This window comes from Dermacentor silvarum, chromosome 9, assembly GCF_013339745.2.
Source record: "Dermacentor silvarum isolate Dsil-2018 chromosome 9, BIME_Dsil_1.4, whole genome shotgun sequence".
NCBI lineage: Eukaryota > Metazoa > Arthropoda > Arachnida > Ixodida > Ixodidae > Dermacentor > Dermacentor silvarum.
Window position 1 is genome coordinate 142,630,019 of NC_051162.1, and position 25,978 is coordinate 142,655,996.

Consider the following 25,978-nt stretch of genomic DNA (forward strand, 5'->3'; position numbering starts at 1 on the left):
TTTACCTTGGAGTAATTGAAAAAAGAATTTTAAACGGCAGATACGGTTTCTATGAGAGACTGGAAGCAAACCACTTTGATGAAGTAGATGAGTGATAGATGAACGGCCAAATGAATTATAAATAAACCGTACTGCTTTCTTTTGAACTCTCTCCAATTTAGCAGTGTTAGATTTAGTGAAGGGATCCCAGATTATGATGGCATATTCTAACATGGGACGAATAATGGTATTATATGCGAGAAATCGTACACTGGGGGGCGTGAGCTTCTTCAAAGCACGTCGAAGGAAAAAGAGTTTGCGGAGGGCGTTAGCGGTGACGTAATCCACATGTTCGGTCCAGGAGAGGTTTTTACATATCCGAAGCCCTAGGTACTTGTAGCTGTTCACTTCTGAAAGGTCATTATTATTAGCAGTATAGTTAAATAGGAGAGGCTTCCGTTTCTGTGTTATGCGCATGAACACTGTTTTATCATAATTAACACACATTTGCCATTTGTCACACCAAGATAATACTTTTGCAAAATCACTGTTTAACCTAGCTTGATCCTCAGCAGTATTAATCTTTTCATACAGCACACAATCGTCTGCGTACAATCTGATAGAAACAGAGATATTAGAGACAATGTCATTGATAAAAATCAAGAAAAGAAGCGGCCCAAGAACAGATCCCTGGGGAACGCCAGAATCAACAGAAACTGTAGGGGAAGACGAATTATTTAATACCACAAACTGGCGACGGTCCTTGAGGTAAGCTGAAATCCATTTGAGTAGCTTGTCGTTTTTTATTACACTACCTAGTTTATGAAGAAGTTTATTATGCGAAACTTTGTCGAATGCCTTTTTAAAATCCATAAATATAGCGTCAGTCTGTTTTCCTTCGTTTATTGCCGCTGCAAAATCATGTATGGTTTGGACTAGTTGAGTATTAGTAGAATATCCTCGTCTAAAACCATGCTGTGCATTGGTTAGAAAGTTATTTTGCTCAAGAAAGTCGGCTATATGTTTATGAATAATATGTTCTAAGATTTTGCATGCTGTTGAGGTTAATGATATCGGACGGTAATTTTGAATAGATGTTCTGTCTCCAGTTTTATGAATTGGCTTGATTCTGGCCGTTCTCCAGTCATCCGGTAATGAGCCCTCACTTAGCGACCTGCTGAACAGGATGCATAAGTATTTTGAACACCACTCTGAATACCGTTTCAGGAAAGCATTGGGAATATCATCTGGCCCAGGAGATTTTTTAACATCGATTTTCAACAATAAATTAAGAACACCGGCCTCGGAAATCATAACATCAGGTATTGAAGGTAAATTCGTGGCGTAGTTAGGAAGGAAGCCGTCGTCCTGCGTAAATACTGATTTGAAATAATCATTAAAAGCCGTGCACACCAGAGCATCATCAAAAATACAGCTCGGTGTAGCACGTATTACGTAATATGTTCGCTTTTGCTGTCAGTTGTGACCTTTTTAGCGACGCCTTTGTTGTAGTAGCTACTAATGACAGTGACCTATTCCTTCTGGAAGTCTTGTTTTCGATGTAACCTTCTCTGCAGAGACTCCGGCTTCTATAAAGTGTCATCCCCGCTATTTATAAGCGCGAAAGAATTGCTGCCTTGAGGCAATACAACTCGGTATCATCCCTTCTAATTAACAATTCATTCCACGAAGTACTTCAGGACGTACTCGTGATCTTTCGAATGTCTCGCTTCGTTGGCAAGTCCCAAATGTTCTACTTCCCAGAAAGACTTTTGTTGCTGGAAGACGTTGGCTTCCGTTAGGGTAAGTTAAAGTTCCTTACAGTTACCGGCTTCAGAAACTTGGGTGGACTTGTGGCATCTCCATGAAGTGTCAATCGCATTACAGTTTCGATGATGGTCAAGGAGTCATCAAGTTGATGAGTGTTTCGGCTGACGAGCTGTGAGTTATAGGCTGCTCCCATATCGATATTAATTTCAGGCCACGCGAGACCTCAAATACAGAGGCATTAGTCAAACGTAAGTCCTTGCTTTACACCTTTTCAAATGTATTTGTCTCTGGCAATGCTGACGAATAGTTGCATAATTATGCAACTACTAGCCTTTATTCAAGTTGGTTTGAGTCGAAGGTACTATGCAGCATGACTCGTACTGACAGAATATATTTCTGAGGAGCTGCAATGTTTCCAAATCCTCATATGGTTAACTGCTCTTCGGCTAACACAGTGGATTTCAGATTACTAGACAAGGCTTTTCAAAATCAAAAAAAGATGGCTGACTAATGGAGTAGCACACGAGGAATAAGGATTATAAACAGGGATAAGGTGCCTCAGAAAGGCTGGCCAACGTTTCGATAGGAGGACCTATCTTTGTCAAAGGCGGCCTCGTCATCCTCGGCGGGTTAGTTTTAAAGGGTTAGTGGAGTGACGTCACGTCGATGTCCGCTGTGGCTGTCTGTAAAGGGAGAAACTGAAAAGAAAATGAGCGCCGGCGCTTGACTGGCTCGGCGCGGTTTCTAAGATGAGGGGACAAGAGCGGGAGAGCGAGAAAGTGGAAAAAAAATTATATATATATATACATATATATATATATATATACATATATATAAAGGAAAAAAAAGAAAAGAAAAGAAACACCGTCAGAGGGGGGGTTGGGGGAGCGAGAGGCGAGTGAGCGTTCGGAGGAGTCGTGGTCGGCGTGCGTTTGGGGTCCCTGAAGAGCCGGTCAGTGTGCAGGTCACGATACGAGTAGAAAGCATGACTTGAGTAGCGTAGCATCAAGGCATCGGGTAATTTTGTGGTTGACAGGGAGCAGCTTGGTCCGTCAAGGGACGTTAGCCTCACTAGTTCGCCCTAGGCGTCGTCGCGGAGGTATACAGAATTGGCGAGACCTTGTGTGGTCAAGGCGCCGAAAAAGGTATCCTGGCGTCTGGGAATTTTGTACTGCCTCGGTGTGGATCTCGCGTAGAAAAAAAAAAGAAGAAAAAAAAAAGAAAAAAAAAACACGCGCGTTTCAGAAAAAAAAAAACGGCGCAGGAGGGTGACAGTGTAGAGAAAATATAATCAGGAATTTAAACATGGGGGGGAGCCAGGTGTACCTGGAAAAGCGCTCGTATGGTTGATCAATGTATAAAAGCATGGAGGACGACAATCAATTGAGTGGTAGGGGAGATGCAGGGAAGAACTGGAAATGGAAGAATAGGTGAGGTTGAGGGAAAAAAAAAACCGGCACAGGTGAGTGACAGCGGAAGAAATATAATTTGAAACATGAACACTGAGGGGACAGGTGTACCTGGAAAAGCGTTCGTATGGTTTATCAATGAGTAAAAGCATGGAGGAGGATAATAAATTGAGTGGTAGGGGAGATTACACATAATAGAGGTGCGCTTACGCGCACTGCTTTAATAATAATAAGTTTTATTTGCCATCATACATATTAGATGGGAGGACGGAGGGAAAAAAGCTGCTCACATGCAGCTTGACCAGCCCACAGCCCCCGATTTGTTTATTTTGGCAGAAGCAGCAAATCAACTCATACAAGTATACACAAAATTGGCACAGTAAGTGAAATGTAACAAACAGTGCAATGATGGTGTCTTGAACAAAAACAGATTATATTAACAATAAAAACCACGGACCAACATGAAATCACAGCGAAAGGGAGTGTGCAAAATTAAGCACTGTACATAATACGGAGATTCCGATAAGAAGAAGAAAATAAATCAAAGCCATCTAATTCGTAGGCGTTCAAAAGACAGGGTAATGTGTAAGATAAACGCTGTTTTCCGGTATTAAGACGAGGAGTATGAACTAACCAGCTTTCTGCATGTCTAGTTGGGTAGTATGATAATTTATTTTCCAAATTTGCTAGAATTTGTAGACTTCTGTGGTTTTCTCTTATCTCAGTTTTGAACTTCACGCTCAGTCTGTATTTATACAAGTTGTGTATACTGATTACCCTGGCATTGAGAAAAAGTTGAGCTGTGTGGGATCGGTATGGTGCATTATAAACATGACGAATGTATTTTTTCTGTAAAAGATGAATGCTTTGCAAGCTAGAGGGAGCTGAGGTTCCCCATACTTGTTGGCAGTAGTTTAGGTGAGAATAAAAAAGCGTATTATAAAGAAGCAATTTAGTTCGTGCTGATAGTTGATATCTTAATCGGCCCACTATGCCAGTGATTGGAGCTAACTTCGTGGTTAGATAGTTTATATGATCGTCCCAAGACATATGACAAGAAAAAACTACGCCAAGACATTTGAAACTTTGACATTTGACATTTGACAGTTTCAAATGTCTTGGCGTAGTTTTTTCTTGTCATATGTCTTGGGACGATCATATAAACTATCTAACCACGAAGTTAGCTCCAATCACTGGAATAGTGGGCCGATTAAGATATCAACTATCAGCACGAACTAAATTGCTTCTTTATAATACGCTTTTTTATTCTCACCTAAACTACTGCCAACTAGTATGGGGAACCTCAGCTCCCTCTAGCTTGCAAAGCATTCATCTTTTACAGAAAAAATACATTCGTCATGTTTATAATGCACCATACCGATCCCACACAGCTCAACTTTTTCTCAATGCCAGGGTAATCAGTATACACAACTTGTATAAATACAGACTGAGCGTGAAGTTCAAACTGAGATAAGAGAAAACCACAGAAGTCTACAAATTCTAGCAAATTTGGAAAATAAATTATCATACTACCCAACTAGACATGCAGAAAGCTGGTTAGTTCATACTCCTCGTCTTAATACCGGAAAACAGCGTTTATCTTACACATTACCCTGTCTTTTGAACGCCTACGAATTAGATGGCTTTGATTTATTTTCTTCTTCTTATCGGAATCTCCGTATTATGTACAGTGCTTAATTTTGCACACTCCCTTTCGCTGTGATTTCATGTTGGTCCGTGGTTTTTATTGTTAATATAATCTGTTTTTGTTCAAGACACCATCATTGCACTGTTTGTTACATTTCACTTACTGTGCCAATTTTGTGTATACTTGTATGAGTTGATTTGCTGCTTCTGCCAAAATAAACAAATCGGGGGCTGTGGGCTGGTCAAGCTGCATGTGAGCAGCTTTTTTCCCTCCGTCCTCCCATCTAATATGTATGATGGCAAATAAAACTTATTATTATTAAAGCAGTGCGCGTAAGCGCACCTCTATTATGTGTAATCTCCCCTACCACTCAATTTATTATCCTCCTCCATGCTTTTACTCATTGATAAACCATACGAACGCTTTTCCAGGTACACCTGTCCCCTCAGTGTTCATGTTTCAAATTATATTTCTTCCGCTGTCACTCACCTGTGCCGGTTTTTTTTTTCCCTCAACCTCACCTATTCTTCCATTTCCAGTTCTTCCCTGCATCTCCCCTACCACTCAATTGATTGTCGTCCTCCATGCTTTTATACATTGATCAACCATACGAGCGCTTTTCCAGGTACACCTGGCTCCCCCCCAGGTTTAAATTCCTGATTATATTTTCTCTACACTGTCACCCTCCTGCGCCGTTTTTTTTTTCTCTGAAACGCGCGTGTTTTTTTTTCCTTTTTTTTTCTTCTCTCCACACGAGATCCACACCGAGACAGTCCAAAATCCCAGACGCCAGGATACCTTTTTCGGCGCCTTGACCACTCAAGGTCTCGCCAATTCTGTATACCGCCGCGACGACGCCTAGGGCGAACTAGTGAGGCTAACGTCCCTTGACGGACCAAGCTGCTCCCTGTCAACCACAAAATTACCCGATGCCTTGATGCTACGCTACTCAAGTCATGCTTTCTACTCGTATTGTGACCTGCACACTGACCGGCTCTTCAGGGACCCCAAACGCACGCCGACCACGACTCCTCCGAACGCTCACTCGCCTCTCGCTCCCCCAACCCCCCCTCTGACGGTGTTTCTTTTCTTTTCTTTTTTTTCCTTTATATATATGTATATATATATATATATATATATATATATATATATAATTTTTTTCCACTTTCTCGCTCTCCCGCTCTTGTCCCCTCATCTTAGAAACCGCGCCGAGCCAGTCAAGCGCCGGCGCTCATTTTCTTTTCAGTTTCTCCCTTTACAGACAGCCACAGCGGACATCGACGTGACGTCACTCCACTAACCCTTTAAAACTAACCCGCCGAGGATGACGAGGCCGCCTTTGACAAAGATAGGTCCTCCTATCGAAACGTTGGCCAGCCTTTCTGAGGCACCTTATCCCTGTTTATAATCCTTAGACAAGGCTTTTGTGGTGAGGCTTCGTTTTGCGATGAAGCTTCGCCATAATCAATCAAGATTCTTACGAGGTGCTTGATTCCCGTACCCTGAGCCCAAAGATGTGTGATTTGCAAAAAAACTGCATACTAAATGTTTCTGTATTCTCCTGCTTCCAACTTCGGTCGCACATCGATATGTTATGTCGTCCTTAAGTCATTCCTTCGCACACAGCGTATTCTCTTCCAGCTCTTGCATTCCTTCGCTCTGTGAAATTGTCTAGCGCAGCCGAAGCAGCATCCGAATTTTTGAAGTTTCGCTTGTTTGCATTCCAATGTTAGGTTAGCTCGGCAGACATCCACCCAGCGATCTTTGTCTTCGGATAGCATGCAACTACCTGGAGTCAAGTTTTATGGTTTTCATACATGCAGAACATTGAAAATGTTCATTAGATTGCCGTTGTGCGGTCAAGGCTTGTTTTCTCTTGTCAAAATTCGTTGTATAGCGTGTTCCCGGCTTCTTATTTTTAAGATCGAAAAGTCTAGAACAGACATTTCATCCAGTCTGTCAATAGTAACGCTTGTATTTGTCGAAGACAAGATGCGCTAAGTCTAACGGTGCACCATTTCTTGCGAAACATTCTTTAATATTGCAGTTTTCGGAAGCTTTGCAACCACAGGGCATTTGACTTAACAGCATGGTCACTCGACCACGCAGGAGTCCAATTTTTCTTCAACGCCACGGTTGTGAAAGAAACTCACGCGAGTCTGCACTTCTTCATGCAGCCTTTAAAACGTCTTGAAATCTTTTTAGGAGCTGCAGCTGTGCTACAGCTCTAGTTGTCTACAGACCTCTGATGACACCTTGAGATTTAGACGTGAGGTAGCTTGAAAGATATTTCAGTTGGTCTACGTCTCTGAGGTATCGGGTCTAGTGAATGTCAGATCAAATTCCAAAAATCTGGCCATTTATTGGGTCACAGTGATACTTCGGAACGTCCAGCTGAGGTAGCGTAAGCTCTACGCGTGCTTGATAAAACTGATCGTGAGATACGTGCGCAGTGGTTTCTTGCAGCAGCGTAAAAATGCGTTCTGCGCGAAACTTCGCGAGGGCGATAGATTCTAGATGCTGTCCGACGCTTCGAAGCTCCTCCGCAAGGTTATCATCGGTAACCTGCTCGTCTACTTGGTTATCAAGGTCCACATACATATTTGTCTTTATCTTCAATAAGTTAAGATGATCGGCCAGCTCAGCAGTCGCTATAGGTTCTGTCTGCGTAATTTGTGTCGATGATCCTGGTCATCGCGATTAGAAGAGCAGCAGGTTCGCGTCAAAATCTTTCCTTGCCGTCACGTCCGGAATCGGAGCCCTCATGATCAGGTGTAGCGCTCTTGGTTTCGGTCGCAGCATCGCCGCGTTGATCACGTTGGTCGATCGTCCTCTTCAGGGAGCACGCATCGTTGTCAGGGGTCTTCAACTGCACATGTTATCCTGCTCATGGCGCCATACAATTGAAAACCAAGTGAAGCCGAAGTAGAAAACATCTTGTTTTCTTGACGTTTGCCAAAACAACTCAACAGAATGCGGCCACGCGCTCGTTTCCAACTTCACTTCTGACTTCTCTTGCAGAGCATGGAGTTTAACATCATGGCTAGAGTGACACTGAGCACGAGGGAGTGACCGACAATGACTACACGATAAAGATGGCAAGTTGATGAAAATGGTGGCTTAACTGATACGACGAACGTTGGAAGCAAACCGAGTTTCGAGCTTTCAATTGCTTTTCTCTGGCCGTGTACTCGAGCAGCGCCAAGAAGCCATTCACTAAAAACATTATTCTCACTGCATGTTTATAAAGCAATAAAGTCGCACCAGGCCAATTATTCAGTCGTCACGGCGTCGTCAGAGTCGGTTAGTCTCCTTCAAGAACTCCAATAAAAACTGGCTTAAATGCCCGAAGATGATCACGCATTCGCTCAGAACACGCCGGTCCTCGCCGTTCTAATCAGGACGCCTGCAATGTGCTGCTGTATATGTAAAAAATTGATTCGGGAGGTTTTACGAATTCATCTGAAGTAGTAGTAGTAGGCTGGTAACCTGTGCCTCTTTTAATGTACCTGCCACAAGTTGTCGTGTGACATCTAGCGCGGGCTATTCGAGGCACATGAGGTTCGAGTAACGCTATAAAAAATAAACGATACTGCATAACTCTATTAAAGTTTTTTTTGCTCTATGCTTCTGTTTTGAAAAGATTAAGCTTAGTTCACTGGGGATGTTTGGAAGTCACGGCATATCTCAGAAGAGTAGTCGGCAGTGGTTGAAAAAAAGATGCGTCAGGTAACAGCCAACGCTTCGACAACGAAACGTTGGTCAGGGCCCGGTCGAAAGAAGTCCCTTTGTCGAAACGTTGGTTTCAGCCTTGAGCAGCAATTGTTCAACCAGTGCTGCCGAGTTCGCCTGCATCTCTCTGTGAATAACAGTGTTCGATATTATTACTAGCACATTTTCCTTCCCTCACTGTTTAGACTCTCTTCGTGTTCCATGTTATATTTCTGCCTTGTGTTTATATACGCTCCTCGCAATTTCCCAAGTCAATTGAAACGTTGCATACGTAGTAAAATAATTCCATATGTTTTCCTACACGACGCTCAAGGAAATTAAGCGGAATATTTATGCAATCGACATATATTGCGTAATTAATATACGTAAAGCTTACGACAAATAACTGCATTACTTTACTGGACAAGGAATATTTCAGTAGGAAATGTAGTGCAGAGAATACAATGGTCCGCAATAGTGGTGAAAGGTATAAAAACACATAAGCACGAAAATGCTAAAAATAAGGTTTCCACTGACGGTAGAGCGAAACGGGTGTGCTCACGTCATAGTAGCGGATCGGAGCGAACGATTCCACTGCTCCTGATGTGCCTCCTGTCCAGCCGGATTTCATGCGGTATTTGTTGATGGCCAGCGTAAATGACGTTAGTAGGGTGACGTCCTTTTTGATGCCGGCCGATGAGAGGTTGGCGCTGATTCCCGTCTGCAATCATTTTCGACAAATGGCAAATGCACACTGTATTGTTCGACCTTCCTTTGCAGTATACACCTAAGCAAAACGCGGTACTGGCAAAAAAGTCGCAGTTTCGCCCGAAAGGAGAAGCGTCCATTGCAGTAGCAAAATAGTAAACTACTATACGAAGTAAGGATATTTGTTTTCGCGGGCGTATAAATGTTTAAACATTCGCTTACTAAACTAAATTAACAAGCATGGTGTCACGCGCGCACAGGCACATATGAACACATCATACTCGATGGCTGGGGACACACGGTGTCAAGACGCTGGCGTGAACTAGCGCGGCAGCCGTGAACAAAGTGACCTTCGTGCTGCCTATCGCTTCAACCCAAATTGAGCGCCCACGAAGTTATGAGCCGACGGCATACCTAGACTCTATCACCTTAGCAGATCGCTTTCAAGATAAGGCCGCGCGGCCGTGCCATACGCAGCAACGTCCGCAGTATAACGCCCCTCTCCCGTCCCTCCCTTCCCCCGGTGCTTGCGCGCGACGGAAGGCGGCGCACTTCCTCCCTTGCGCGCGCGAATCTGAGCCGCCATCGTCGGTTCATCCTCGCACACTTGCACTCGCACATACAGCATACGGCGCACGGCGACGATGTTATCGCCCTTGGGCTTTATGCGGAACATCACGGCGACGGCGATGGCAAATATGCGCCTGGAGTATCCATATAATTGCCATTGCAATAAAAGAAAAACGAGGCAACTATCACCTCTGGACCTTTTCATGCTCTTTTTTTCTTGCCAAAATCTCGGGAGCGCTGATGTGTAGTGTGACAGAAAGCAAGGCAGAAAAACGACTCCTTTGAGCCGTCATGTTTATGCGCTGTTCAGCTTCGTGTAAGGTCAGCGGACTGCGGCTCCACGTTCGTCGATGTCGCAACCCTCTGGCTGCCCGGTGTTAGTTGACGTAAGCGGAACATCACCTCAAAGGGCGCTGCTTCGAGCTTCCTGCAGCCTCCCAGTTTGGTTTCCCGCGCTCTGACAGCCAAAATTCGTAGCGTCAAATACCGTGGGTAATCTAATTTTTCCAAATCCAAAAGTCGATATGGCTTGTACGGAGAGCTCGCTTCGATTTTGCAATTACGACGAGCCCACAAAAATTGACCGTTTACAATTTAAATAATTCTTTTTTGATAATTAGTGACTGATTACCACGTATTTCCCGCCACTTCGTGGTCGTCACCACTGATCTCATGTCTCCGAAGGACCCATCCCTTTGTTTCCATACAGGCATTTTTACTATTACACAAAAAGTCTTGGTAGAAACAGCCGGTATGCAGCAGTGAACTGTTGTACATTCGCCAGCACTACCAGTATACTGGGTGAAAGACGTCAAGGCCGAATTTTCTTAGTAGTTTATGCAATTAAAAAAAGTCGTAGTTTCACCCGATTGCATGCAAATTTCACAGGGCCATAACGTCAGCGCGTACCCACCCTCTTGCCCATTAGCCTGCGCCGATGATGCCACTTGTGTAGACGCGAAATTTTCGGAAATATAAAATGGCCTAAAACAAATAAAGAAACGATTTCTTTCAGTGTTTTGGGGGAAAAAATGCAAATAAACCAGGTCTCACATTGTCCACTATGACTATCAGTAGCATGGTGATTCCTTAGTCTGCTCGCCGTGGCGGCTTAGCGGTAATGACGTTACGATGCTAATCAGGAGGAAGACAGCTCGACTCGAGGCTGCGGTGGCCCCCTTTTTGATTAGTGCAAAATACACAATACTACTAATAACAAAAATAAATTAGTCTACCTAAATTTAGGCGCTCGTTAAAGACACCCGAGTGGTGAAAATTAATTCGGAGTCCCGCACATCGAAGTGGCTCATAATCATATGGTTTTTACAAATAACTGCAGGGTGCCTATTTTATGTCGGTGCCAGTGCTTGCGCTTAGGGCGTTCTTCTGTCGAAGAGGTATCTATTGGTTCCCTTTCAGTAGAAACGGTCTTACTCTTGTGGGCTGAAATATATAAAATTGTTCAGGTGCTGGAGAAAAAGCCTAATAACTTTTTCCCGCATTCAGTTTTCCCGCCACCATGCACACAGCCAAGAGGCATGCGTATGCGCTTTCGGTTTCCTAAATTCCAAGACTATCACTGGCCGCTAGTGTCAACGCAGTTCTGTCTTCGACATTATCCATAAACATTAGATAGGGACACTTTATGGACAACACTTTCACCTTTTCACCCGAACGGTAGTGTCGCATGTTACATCAGGGGTTGATAAACCGTGTTGGGCATTGCCTTCCTGCCACACTATATAGTATCGATGACTTCAAAAAAATGTATACACAAGTTCTAATACACAATAAATAAAGGGAACGACCAGAGGTTCTCAACATTCCTGAAAAACACATCTGGCGGCATTTTCCTGCGCCACAATTCTGTGACACCGTCTTTAAGTTCAAGTTTGTACACAACTCACTGATGGACGAAAGACAAGGAAAGAACACGGATCAAGAACCGACTGTCAAGTGATATTTACTCGGAAACACACTTAGAAAGAAAACTGACCGGACAAAGTTATTAATGGTTACAAAATTCCACAACTTAGCAAAATTTGTAAACACGACATTTCACCATAATTCATATGGTCCCACCGATCAGAATCTTACATTTTCAGAAAACTGAAGATTTTTACAAGAACCCACTTTTCAAGCTGTCTGATAAGAAGTGCTTGACCGTGACGTCACCGGGAAGATAAAGCTCGGAACCACCGCGACGGCGGCCGAACTCTCGTCGACTTCTTCTTCTTTCTTCTTTCTGGGGTTTTACGTGCCAAAACCAGTTCTGATTAGGAGGCACGCCGTAGTGGAGGGCTCCGGATTAATTTTGACCACCTGGGGTTCTTTAACGTGCACTACAACGCAAGCACACGGGCGTTTTTGCATTTCGCCTCCATCGAAATGCGGCCGCCGCGGCCGGGATTCGATCCCGCGATCTACGAGCTCAGCAGCACAAAACTCTCGTCGACTCTGTGGCGAGTAAATGTACCCTTTACATGGGACGACCAAAGAAGATCCGGACAGCCGAAGAAGAGCGTGGCGTGGTGAAGCGAGAGTCTGCGCATCAGCGGCGATCCGATTCGGAATACCGTGCCTAGCAGCCACTTAGCATTTCCAAGCAAAACTTAGCCAAGCCTAGTAAAACTTGGAAGAAGCTAGGTCGATCACCAGCTCCGCTGTTTACTCCAGCCTTGCACCACTAGTGTAAGCTGCCCACGTTTTTTTTTTTTTTTTCATCTATAACATTGCAGCGCTGGGCGATCTGCACATTCTCGTGAGCTATAGCAGACAAAGGTTACACAGAGGACACGGTGATAGAATAGTAGAGGTGGCCAAACGAGCGCCGCCCATGCGTCGTCGCATCTCTCGAGTTACTACAGCAGTCGCCAGGTGGCGAAATGGGTTTTGTGGGCTCAAAGACACGCACCGCAAGCTTTAGCTGTGCTTTGAAAGGTTAGTGCTGTTGCACTTTTTTTTTTGCTTTAAAACGTTTTTGATTGCTTGTAGAGGCTGTCTTCCAGCCTTGCCCACAAAAATATCCTCACCAGGCTCTAAGGAACTTAAAAAAATGTCACAGTTTCGCCCTAAGGGCGAAGCAATGAATGCGATAGCAACACAGCAATGTCATACGAAGTAAGGTGAGCGGCTTTGGTAGCAATATGAATTGTAGTAAACATGAGCTGATTAAGTAAGCAGGTGTGCTGCGGCGTAAGTAGACCGACATGAAGAGAGCCTCGATGACCACGAGAAGGCGCGTGTGAAACGGTGGTGTTGATGAGAAGCGCTTCCCGTGGGCAGCGCGTGCGAAGGGACACACCTGTAGCGCAGCACTGCCGATCCGGGCAGCATTGCGTGTGTAGCGTGCGTTGGAAAATGTGGCCCGACTATTACGAACTGAATGAACAAGCGTGGTGCGAGCGCGCACAAACACGAAGAGATCACACTGAATGACAGCAGACAACGACTGTGAAAACGCTGGCAGCAAGCATACGCCGCAGCGGGCGAAGGTACGTGCGGTCTATCGCTTCAACGGAAACTGAGCGGCGAATGCACTTAAAGGTCAGAGCCGTGTGGAGATAAGAGACGGTGCGAGCGAGCGACGAGCGCGGTTGTTGGCAGAGAAGTGCGCCCCCCCCCCCCCCCCTTGCTCCCTCCGGCGCTGGTTTCCTGCTTCCTTGCTTGCGCGTGGGAGATTGAGTGCGTTCGCTCTCCGTGATACGCGCGTCTCCGCACGCTTCCTCTCGGGCATACGGCGCGCGGCGGAGATTTTATCTATAGGGAACCTCACGGCGACGGCGACGGCGACGGCGACGACGACGCCGACGACGACGCCGACGGCAGAAATCCGGTTCAAGTGTCCATATAATTGCTATCGCAATAAAATTCTAATCGGTGCGGGTAACTCCAACAAGATTGACAAAGAGCGCCGATCGCAAGGGACGGGCTTGTATTTTTCTGAAAGAGCAAAAATTCGTACCAGCGAGTGTACACCGTAAAAAAAAAAATACTTTTCACGTCATGGTGGGTAACATTGGGGCTTATGGACGTAGTTAACTTATGATGGCCTGGCTGTAACCAAATTTCACTCTGGCACTGTCACTTGGAAACTGTCGATTTCTTGACCCAACATATTTATTAATACTAGTATATATATATATATATATATATATATATATATATATATATATATGTTAGCACGTTCACAGTAGTTTTGAGGAGACAGTAAATACTGTTTTGGCACAGTCGTACATGCTAATCAAGCATGTTTTATTAATGTGCGATTGAGGAAGAATACAGATATACTTGATCGTGAGCATCTCAAAAAGATAGTCGGTTCAAACGTGATTCATTTGGCAGTGACGCATTAGTCGCCGTATCGTTCTGAGAACCAATTTGTATCCATAAAAATAAAGACATAAAACAATCAAATGAACAAGGAATAAACGACGTGCCCGAAGTCAAGCTGCAAGCGTAAATCCGCGCGATAATCCGTTTTTAATGATGGTAACTATTCAGGGTTATTGAGGGCCTCTCGGGTGTACGGCACTACGAGGCCAAGCTCTTTTTCAAAAGTCATGGACGTAAAAATACAGTTCGAATGCTCGCGACGCCCGCCGGGCTACGTACTTTCAAGTACGGCGGAGCGGGCAAATGAGCCCAGACAACCCCTGCTGCCATCTTACGCAAAGCGGCGGCAACTACAGAGCCGTCGCGTCATGCGCGGCGCATTGGGGAAGCGGCGCCGTTTAGCCACCTCTCCTATTCTACTACCGTGACATAGGAGAGCAGGGCCCGAATTGACAAACACTTCTTAAGCTAGAATTTTTCGTAAGAAAGAATTTGAGCCAATCTAATGGCAAATCAAAAGTTGCTAAAAAAAAGGTTTGTGAATCTGGCCCTAGGTGTCGCGCAGGAATGTGCTTTCGAACTCACCAATTTAACTGGCAGTGCACTGCCTGACAGTGAAGTGGGTGGTTGTGGTTGCGATGCTGAGCCGTACATGAAGAAGTGCGTGATGAATATGAGGATGGTTATGGGGTAGGTGCTGAAACAAGAATGGCAAATTGCTTTGTTATATTTCAGTAGTTTGTGCCCTCTCCAATCGAGCACAAAAGCTACAATCATTGCCATGTCTAAAGAACATAAAGGAGTCGTATAGTTGCACAATATTTTATTGCCATAGCAATTTTAATGTATAGATCACTAGTACAAGTGCACGAGGCGGTTTCTTCTCGCAGAAGATTTACCATCCCGTACACTACCATGGTGAACGTCCAAAAATACGCACAAAGTTCGTGAATAAGTCTCTTAGCGGATGCGTGAGGTAGTGATGACATAATTACGCCTTCGGAATAGCAAAGCTTAAACAAGGTGAAATGGATTTGTTTCCTCTTTTGCATTGGTTCTTTTCCGCTGCTTTGCATATCTTGTAGATAAAACTATCGTGATCCTTAATTACTGGAATAATTAGGCCTCAATAGCGCGAACAAGCTCGCAAAAGGCATTGCGCGTTAACGTTTTGCAGTGATTCCACAAAAGCAGCCGTTAGCCTGCCGTCACTGCTTGTTAATCTTGCGTGACGCCTACAATGCCGTTGAAGGTTTATACGAACGTTGGAATTAATGACGCCAGATTGAGGGTGACGTGGCCGAGAAGTTAACAGACAGGCGCTATGAGTAAGCGAAAGCATGTGGGAGCCGACAAATCTATTACTTAGGAGTAGCCTCTAATTAAATCATGAACAAAACGCTTGGCTGTTGATTCGAATGCCTTAGGCTGCTCTGCTATGACCATAATTGGCATTTCCGGGTTCTCCGCCACGATGGCCGACACCTGCCTAACTCAACCGCCTGGATTCAACTTTGACTTGTAGCGTTAACTAATTGTCACATGTGACAACTGGTTGCTAAGTCTTGTCGAACCCGAAAGCCTGAGGATGTCTCGCCAGTCACAAGGTCGAAATCAAGTCGCTGTGTTCAGCGTGCAAGGTGCGTAAAACAGCGTACCGGTATTAGCGTACACCTTCAGTGTCAGACTTTCCTGGAAACTGCTACGTCGGTACAAATGCGCTAGATAAGCGACAGAGGGGTTTATAAAGAGAATGCTATTGTACTTGGCGATTTGGCTATTTGACTTGGCTATTGTACTTGGCTCGATATTGTATTTCGAGCTGTGGCTCGAAATACCTGGCACATGCAGTTTAGGAAAGTATGGCTCGCACGGTGTTATGAACATGGCTGAACATACGTGGGTAAACATATCGTTTAGGAAATATAGCAGGCTTGTGGAAGGAGCATTGTTTAGTGTAATAAGTCATCAGAATGAGAAAAACGAAGCACCTGGCCTCTCGCTGACGCAGACTTGTGAGGCGTGCCTCTTAGAAGGGTCATCTTCAATGCGTCTCGAATGTCGCTCAGTGAGGCATTTCTAATTACTGTGCCAGATGAGCTCTAGTATCCGATAGTTCGACAAGTTAGGCACGTTCGTAGATATGAGAGGTGAATCCAAGATGTCTTAAAAACATTTGCGCAATCAAATTTCACTAAGGGCTTTGCTAGAAGTTAATATGTGCAAAGTCTTGAAGAATTCAATGAACTTCTAGCGTCGAAGAAAATATGTGCCAAGAAGCTTGAATACGTGTGCATATATGTTCCGAATGATGCTATAAAGTTTGATTGAGTAACAAAGCCACTTGAATACACAACACAAGGTACTTTTGGCGTCATTGCAGTCGCCTGGTACAGCAATTTCATGCACAATTGAATGAGTAAAGAGTAGAAAAAAATAGGCGAGGACAAAGCTGACAAAGGCTGAGTGCTGAATGCGTCCTCAGTGCTCTTTATAAGCTACGCTCTAGTCAATTTCGCACTCCTTTTCGAACGCGTGCTTTCGTCAGGTTAAAATTCTCAGCACTTTCTCCAGGTGTCAAACATTTACAGCGCATACTGGAGTTTCGTTGTGTGCTGATATACAAGAAAATCGTGGGGGTGCACGAAAAAAAAAAACAGCAAGTAAAGCAAGTAAAAATAAGTCACCTTCCGTGACTTATTTTTCTGTGTAAATACTGCCAGCATTTGAAAAGAAATGTCGTGAATACGAGAACGCCTTAAAAAAAACATTTACCAGCGCTTCCCCTGTCCAGGAAATGGGGGTGAGCGAAGCTTGTCGTGTGTGTATCTGACCTTCGTGGTGATTTTCTTTCTCTTTCTCTCTCTTTCTCTTTCTTTCTCTCTCTCTGTCTTTCTTTCCCTCTCCTTATTCTCTTTCTTATCTCCCTCTTTATTTCTATCTATCTCTCTCTGTTTCTTTCTCTCTCTATTTCTCTCTCTCTCTTTCTTTCTGTCTATTTCGTTCCCTCTCTCATTATTTCTTTCTCTCTGTCTCTCCTTCTTACTCTCTTTCTTTGTCTTTCTATTTATCTCTCTCTCTCTTTCTTTTTGTCCCTGGTATATGACATTGAGCTTGGACCTTTTCTGCACTATCGCCAGGATCGGCCCACTTTTCAGCGTGACACCACCGCCACCGACACTTCTGAGCCTATAAAGCTTCGCTTAAAACATCACTGCACTTAGCGCTTTTGGGATGCGAATAATAATAATTTAGTCTCGCGTTCTCGCACCATTGCCAACTTTCATTCCGCGAGAAAATGAAAACATGTTTGTGAATGAACATACTATGAGTAACCTGTGCTCAAAAATAGTTTTGGTTGCCCCGTAAAGGGGCGCTCGGTGCAGCTTTCTTTAGCGTATAAATTTTGTCAGTTGTATATCACGTGTCCCCCGCTATGTCTACATGAACGCGATTGAAGGGGGTCGAGTCAGAAGTCGACCTGGGACAACTCTACTCGCATGGGCCGAGGTTCTTGCGACAGCCTGCGTCGAGACCAAAGAAAAAAATTGCCGCGTATCTGCGCGCTTCGCTGCAAATGTCGTCGAAAGACGATAGTCTTCTGCCGGCCGTACTACATGAGTGCTGGTCTGATCCGCGGCCACCCGTGATGCTGTTCTCGTACCATTTCCGTCCTGGCATGATAAATGCAATGGAGGTTTGTTTGAACAGATTTCATTTTACCGCATTATTTCATCAAGCGGCCATTTATGTTTTGCCCTGCCTCAGACAGCGCTTCCTTTATGTTGAATCGGCCGCATCTGGCTGGCATTGATAAAATTGAGGAGGCGCTGCGTGAGACATGGACGCCATCTGGCAATACATCGGGAAACATGAGCTTGTGCAGAGGGTTTCCTTCCTCCATGGCAGAGGGCGCTCGTCGGCGCGCAGTCGGGGAACGTCCTTCGTCGGCGCGCATAGCATGGCATTTTCAGCGCAGCTTAAGAAACTAGGGTCTTTAGAGTTACGTATCTATGTATTTTCTATTAAAGGAACACACCTCCTAATACTTACCTAGTGATGTTGCGCCTCAGATATGCGTAATATTTACTTTGTGATCGATAACGTTCACAAGTATGAACAGCCGTACCAGTTTAAGTAGTGTGGGCGGTAAGCAAGTGGTCCAACTTTGGCCGGGTGGCTGAATCGGGTGACAGACAGACAAACAGACAGACAGACAGACAGACAGACAGACCAAATTTTCAGCGTTTAAGTTCCCCAAGAAAGACTATCGTCTTTAAAAAGCGCGTCCACTCAAACGCGGCTGGCTGCGAACGATCCGACCCGTCCGGTTTTACATGTGCGCTGGGTCAAGCTATCCCATGCGGTCAGGTTGGAGCAGCATGACGGGTTAGCGTTTACATGAGTGCGACAGGCAAATGTAATCCCGACAAGCGGACTTGACCGGGTTTTGTCCGGTAAAGGCCCTAAATGACATCAGTAAAGCTAACCCGACAAATAAAGCTCGTCATCTCAGAACAAGGCGTCGTGATGGGCACTCACTTTGCCAAGTCTCGTAATAGCGTCATTTGGCTGACGGTTGTGCTTGTATAATCCAACTTCAAAACTCCGAGAAAGAGATCAGGCGAGGCGTTGTTTCCTTTCAGTCTCTGCTGTACCGAGCTCAGAGCCTGCGAAATAATGAAAAAAAAAGAAGAGATGAAATGAATAACCGAAGGAGGACCTAATCAGCCCAACTGTCCTGGGAATCATGAGCACATAAAATCTGTCAGGATCCGACTCGCCATTTGTGTCGACCTTAATACGCATTGAAACAGGGCAGCGACACACCGTATATTGCCACCACCGAAACGCATCATGTCATAGGCGCGTGGGCAGCCGGGATACTTAATCCACTTCATTTCGGAGAAACGCTCGCTCCGCGCTGGGCCAATGTGTGGATGTGTATTAAAAATAATACCAGCGTGGGGGTTTTAACGCGAAAGCGTTAAGGGCCCCGTGTCGCAGAAAATCCGGCGTTGGCGTCGGTGGCGGCGTTGATGCCGGCGTCCGCGGCCGAGAAAATCATCCCCAACCACGCAGGCCCTCTGAATGTATTTAGGTTTATGTATATGCCACGCCTTCTTATATGATGTGCGGTATATGCGGGTTATATTGTCACGCCATTCTATCGCTTGTGCTGCTCGTACCTTGTCTCTTATTCTTGACAAAGCTATTCCTCGGAATTTTGAGAATGACAATCCACAAACAAATGTCATGAAACAAAGCACCCACAGCACATGCCTTTTATGTTAAATCCTCTCAGACTGAAATATTAAAAGTGTTAAAAAATACGAAAAGAATTAATTTATGGGGTTTTACGTGCCAAAACCACGATCTGATTATGAGGCACGCCGTAGTGGGAGGGGGGGGGGGGGGACTCCGGAAATCGGGACCACCTGGGATTCTTTAACTTGCGCTTTAATCTAAGTACACGGGTGCTTTCGCCCCCCATCGAAATGCGGCCGCCGTGGCCGGGAACCGACCCCGCGACCTCGTGCACAGCAGCCCAACACCATAGCCACCAAGCAACCACGGTGGGTGAAACAAATACGTAAACCTGAAAATGACGCAATTTCTTCGGCGTGGTAGTGATCTCCGAAGTTCGAAACCACGGTTTTAGTGGGAGGCGCGCAATAGTGGGGGATTCCGCAACAACATTTAGTTGTTGCCGTACAGTCGTCGTTCATGCCATTGTGGTCATGCGCTCGTCATCATTCCCATTGTCCTCAAACTATCGTCGTCAAGCTGTCACCAGCGTATCTTGTCGCTACTTCCAACTCGTCATTGCGCCGTCGTTACATTGTCGTTGTCATGCATTGGTTGTCGCACCGTCGTCTCGATTCCGTCGCGATCGTTCCGGCGTCGTCTTTCCAGCTTTGTTATCGGACTTTTGTCGTGCAGTCGTAATCATACCACCATTGCCTTACAAATCGTTGACACGGCATCGTCATCCCGTGGTCCTCATGACGTCACGTCGTCCCGCAGTCGTCGCTACACCATTGTCACCATTTAGAGAATCGTCACCCCATTCTCATGACGTCACCGTCATACCGCCTACGGCTGCGCCATTGTATGCGAAGCTGGCGAGCACTCGAGAATCGGAGAGATAACAGTTTACGCTTAAGAGGCTTCTCCAAAACACATTTTGCGATAAAATGTGACGGACGAAGCAGGACCTTCACAAGCACATGCGAAATCGGGATCGAAAACGCTTAAGCCGCCTCAAAACTAACAGACTAAATACTGGACCGGTGAATATTTTTTTTATGGGACAGCTACATAGCTATAGGCTAGGCAGCCAGATAGCGGGGAACGACATTGGTCTGACAATTCTAAGCAAGCTGAACGCTTCACCACAGTTGAAAGCGTCTCTGTTTTTGCCAACTGATATCATATGTTGATTCGGCTGCTCGCGCTGACTCCTGGCTCACTTGGAATTCGCTTTATGAAATGGAATTCCCGCTATTTAAATGAAATGTATGTGAAAGCCGGCATGCTGCCGTGAATGACATGATTATTTATAGAAGAGTACACACATTATATTTTTTACTGCTCCTTTCTTGATTTAAAAAAAAGTCCTGGAACACAAGACCCCAGGAAAATTAATGGCAAGCGTGACAGTGCCATAAATAATTTAGTACAATAGCTTTTTGGCGGGCAGTGTTAGTTTTGTTTCGACTGAGTCGTGACGTCTTGACCCGTCGTACGACACTTCGTAATCCGATTTGCCCCATACGACGATTCGGGACACTGCGTACACGACTGAGCGAGCAGAGCGTGGAGCTCCGCCCAGAACCGGTGCTCCTGTATGGACGCTCGGAATATGGCGTAACTGCGCAAAGAAAGCGAAAACTAATGTTCTTGCACAGCTCTCTCGTTTTACACAAACTATGTGAATATAAACACGTCTATGCGAGCCGCGTAGACGTGTTTCCGCAAGGCCGCGTCCGCAGTGTCGGCTTCGTTGACAGCCACCGATGGGTAGGAGCCGGCAGGCCTAGATCGCGGGGCCGTCGAATCCGAGACCGGTGGTGCTTGCGACACGATCTCATTGAGCTCGTAATAAAGCGCATATGTTGTTCAGCACTACGAGTACAGACGAGGTGACGCTTAAATTGCAGTAGATTTGATTTTATCGACTCCGACTGAAGCGAACGAGCAAGCCCGAGAAGGTTGCGATCGCTAGGAGAGCGGTATAGTCCTAGCTTGCTGGCCATCGGCTTGCGATCTGTCCCCAGCTCGTAATGAAGTACCTATATTCGCCAAAACAATGTCTAAACATTTATGATGCTCTTATGTGAGAATACGATTCGTAAATGCAGCCAGTTCCACGAAGTGAAATCTGTCGAAACAACGGAGCTGTGGTCGTTCTGTTTCTGCGACTGTCGCGTATGTTTTTTTTTTGTTTTGTTTTTTAGCCATGGTAGTCTTCGTGTTGGACCGAAGGCACATTTCCGCTGTTTCGACAGCTTTCACTTCGTGGAACTGTCTGCATTTTAGTAGTGAGACATGAACATCAAGGTAGGGAGAAAACGCTTTTTACTGTTTAATCCCTCCCATTGCTTGGGTTTTCGCAGGTGTCACATCGGGGTTTTTTTTTTTTTTTTGCCCTTTACAAGCACGGCCTTGTGATCGCTGTAGTAGACGGTCAGTGTAGGGCACTCGCGCCGAGCGGCGCACATCATGCGAAGAACGCGCGGCGCAAACACCTGCTATTATACCCCGGCGCCTCTCCTCCTGCCCGGCGCGCGCTCCGATTGGTCGGCTCCTCTCCTCCCGGCGCCGGGAGAAGAGGAGCCCTCTCTGGTCACGTGACCACTCCGGCTCTGCTCCTGCGTGACGGCGCCGTCATCGACGGCGCATGCTCGACTAAGAACAGCTACGCTACGGTGGCGAGAAGAACCTTCTAGACACCGTAACTACGCTGTTAATATGAGCGCATTCGCTTCTCCAACGCGCATGGCTATAGACAGGAGGCGGCTGGTCGCACATGCAGCTAAAGCAAGCGTTCGTTATCATCCAAAATCTCGTGCTATTTTCATGGCCTCCATATCGGTTGGTGTCTCGATATTTCAGCTGCACAGACTCAAACTGACGTAATGCCTCCTGGACAGCGCTGGTTCCTAATAGAAAGGAACATAAGTTCCGATGAAGTATTTTCAAAAATGAAAGTTGAATAGTGTGAGTTTAAGTGTTCTATGAACAAATCATGCAATAAATTATTCAAGGCTCTCTTAGGCTTGCCAGTATTTATACCCGAGTGTAGATGTGAAGGTTATTCATTCTGCATTAGAAAGTATTGCAAAAAAAATAAATACCTGTATTTCTGTCGGTGAATCATAAGCGGCGTGATATATGTTTCTATGGGAGCGAGGAAACTTAAGAAGCTTTAGCTCGGGCCCAACTCCGATACAGGTAGTTGAAACACACATAAAACGCAGAAACGTTTTTCAGAGATAACCCTTGACCGATTCTAATAAAATTTGTTGCTTTTCGGAATGGAAGGTAAATTGTTATGAGTGTTGGAAGCAGAATGTCGATTTAGGGCCTGAATTCATTAAAAGCTTTTAGCATAAATTCATAAGATTGAAAAAAAAATACAAGAACGAAGTTTACAAAGTCGCAGCTCTTCACCAAGAACAGATATCGCATTTCTGGAAACTGCATCCATTCGATCGTGCAATGCGAACAAATTTGCTAAGTCAGTAGATATCGTACGTGAATTTATTACATTCTTCACCGGGGTTTTGCGAAACCTCCATTAACATTTTACTAGTTTTTCTGAAATTCGTGTGGAATATATCAATTTTTTCAGCTCTACACGTACTATTAGAACTTACAGATTTGTGATATCGTTTTTCATTGCTGAGTTGAAGAGTTATAAACACTATAGTTTTGCTTCCGAGAATTTTGCAATTTCTGCCAATTTTAATAAAGATCTTTATTCACGACTTCAAATAAAATTCTCAACCTACAGTAAGAAGATTTTAACTTTTTTCTTTAACATGCAACAGACCTCACCAAATTTAGTTCAGTGGCTGGCGAGAAAAAACGATTTCTCCCTTCCCATGTGTTTAGATATTAGCCCCCTATTTAAAGCTTCCTCTTAACAAAAATAAAAAAGCGAGCTTTTTATTATCGTAACATTCGCATGCCTCGAGCGGTATATTTAGCGCCGTTTGCATTTAGACTGACCTAGTAGAATACAGATGGCAGTGAAAGTAAACCGATAAAGTCAATGTATCTTTTCGGCAAGCTCAGTTTTACGTTTCCGAATTCTGGTTTAAAGCATGAAAAGCTTAAAAGCCGTGTTATGGCGTTTCTGGTGTGCTGGAGCGAGTTCGGCCGCCAAGGCCGTGAGTGGTCCTCTAGAAAGTGGATGGGAAAACGTCGCCGCGGTAGCTCGTTTGGCAAGAGCATCGCACGCGTAATACGAAGACGTGGGTTCGTATGTCAGCCTGCGGCCAGTTGGTTTTTCAACATTCATGTGTAATTACGTACTGATCATTTGTGTAATTGAAATAGTAATTCTCCTATGCTGTCCTTGGTCATTGTTTGATGGCTTCTTGCGATATGGCTAATTGAAAGCGGTCCCCTCAGTTTCCTTTCTTGTCGTTATATATATATATATATATATATATATATATATATATATATATATATTGTAGCGCAGCGTTGGAACCCTGAAGTGGGTCGTCCACTCCAGTGCCTTGAAGTGGGTCTCCTTCTCTAGTACCTTCTAGTGGGTCGTTTTCTTCGGCTCTAGAGCGCCGCTCGTGCTGAGAGTCCGTGCTGCGCTTTTTGGACTGTCGCCCTTGCGCTGCTTCAAGTGCCGTCCACTAAACATCCTTATAAATTGGTGGAGAGTGCTGTACCCTCAAAACCGCTCCTAAACCCCTTCGATGCCCCTGGAGCTTCGATCTCGTGCACTACCATCTGCCATGCCGCAAGACACCTCCCAGCAAACGCCTCCTCCTGCAGCACCCACCTGTCCCGGTGTCCCTCGTCAACGCGACCCACCTATCTTCACTGGCGCAGATGGCACCGACTTGGAGGACTGGCTCGCTATCTACGAGCGCGTGAGTGTACCCAGCAAATGGTACGAGGTCGAAAAATTGAGCAACTTGATGTTTTACCTGGCGGGAGTAGCTAGTCTGTGGTACAACAGCCACGAATCCGATTTCCCGACCTGGTCCGCTTTCAAGACTGCCATTATCGACGTGTTTGGTCGCCCTGCTGTTCGTAAGCTGCAAGCGGAACAGCGTTTGCGCGAACGAGCTCAGCACGCCAGGGAATCTTTCACTAGTTACATAGAGGACATTCTGGACTTGTGCAAGAAAACCAACGCGACCATGTCCGAGTCGGATAAGATCAAGCATGTCATGAAAGGCATCGACGACGACGCCTTCACCATGCTCCTCGCCAAAAATCCTCGCACGGTGGCAGAGATAATATCGCTGTGCCAGAGTTTTGAGGAGCTACGCCGGCAGCGGTCGTTGACCCGTCGGCCGCCAGCACGGGACGCAGATCTCGCTGGCTTGTCAACAGTTTCCGACTACACCACCTTGCTGGCAGAAATGAAGACATTTGTGCGCGAAGAAATTGCACACCAGCTCTCTGCTGCCCTTTGCTCACCCGCAGCATGTGGAACAGTCATCAACCACACTCCCGCCTCCCCTCCGCCGTGTGATTGAACTGGAAATCCCCGAGGTCATGCCGGAATATCCCCAGCGCCCTCCGGCACCGGCGCCGGAGGGCGCTTTATAAGGACGTTTATTGTTTATAAGGATGTTTATTGGACGGCACTTGAAGCAGCGCAAGGGCGACAGTCCAAAAAGCGCAGCACGGACTCTCAGCACGAGCGGCGCTCTAGAGCTGAAGAAAACGACCCACTTCAGGGTTCCAACGCTGCGCTACAATATATATATATATATATATATATATATATATATATATATATATATATATATATATATATATATATATATATATAGAATACGGTGGCGTTCACCGTACTCAGCACAAGTGCACACACACACACACACACACACACACATATATATATATATATATATATATGTGTGTGTGTGTGTGTGTGTGTGTGCACTTGTACATATGCACTTGCCAACGTTTCGGCGGCGCCTTCGTGAGTCTTCTACGGTCACGCACCTTTCCAAAACCGCATTCCTCTCTCTCTGTCTCGCTGTTATATATCATTTTTAGTGGGAATGCACGGCCGAAACGTTAGCAAGTAGACATGCTTGTTTCATCAGTGTGCTGCTTAGTTCAGATGTATAAATATGTACTGATGAGAAGCGCAATTTCGCAGTTATCTTTAGTTTATTTACCCAACAGTTTCGGTCGGTGGACCGACCTGTGTACCGCGGAAATCTATGTCACTGCGTGCGTGGGTGTGTGTTTAGGAGAGGGAGTGTTTAATTAAGCACTGTGAATAATGGCGGCTTCTGAAGCCCTGAGAGACCACGCATTCAAGGCAGCCCAGTGCTTCGTTTGCCAATACACTTACTTTGAGCAATGCCAGCCTCACATTGCTGGTATTTTTCAGGTAAGAAGAATAGTCGTAGGCATACAGCATGCCGTAGTCGTGCACCTTCGAGCTCCACAGCGAGTTCATGAGTGCTGAACTGGCGCCCGTCATGCTGGTTGCAGCTTCATCAGCGTAACTGCACCAGTTCGACAACATTAGAAACACTTTATGAGCGGGTGTGTGTCGATCACCGCTGTTGTACTTGGTAGCTGCAATATGAATTATAGTCACCGTTGTAGTAACTGCAATAATTATCGT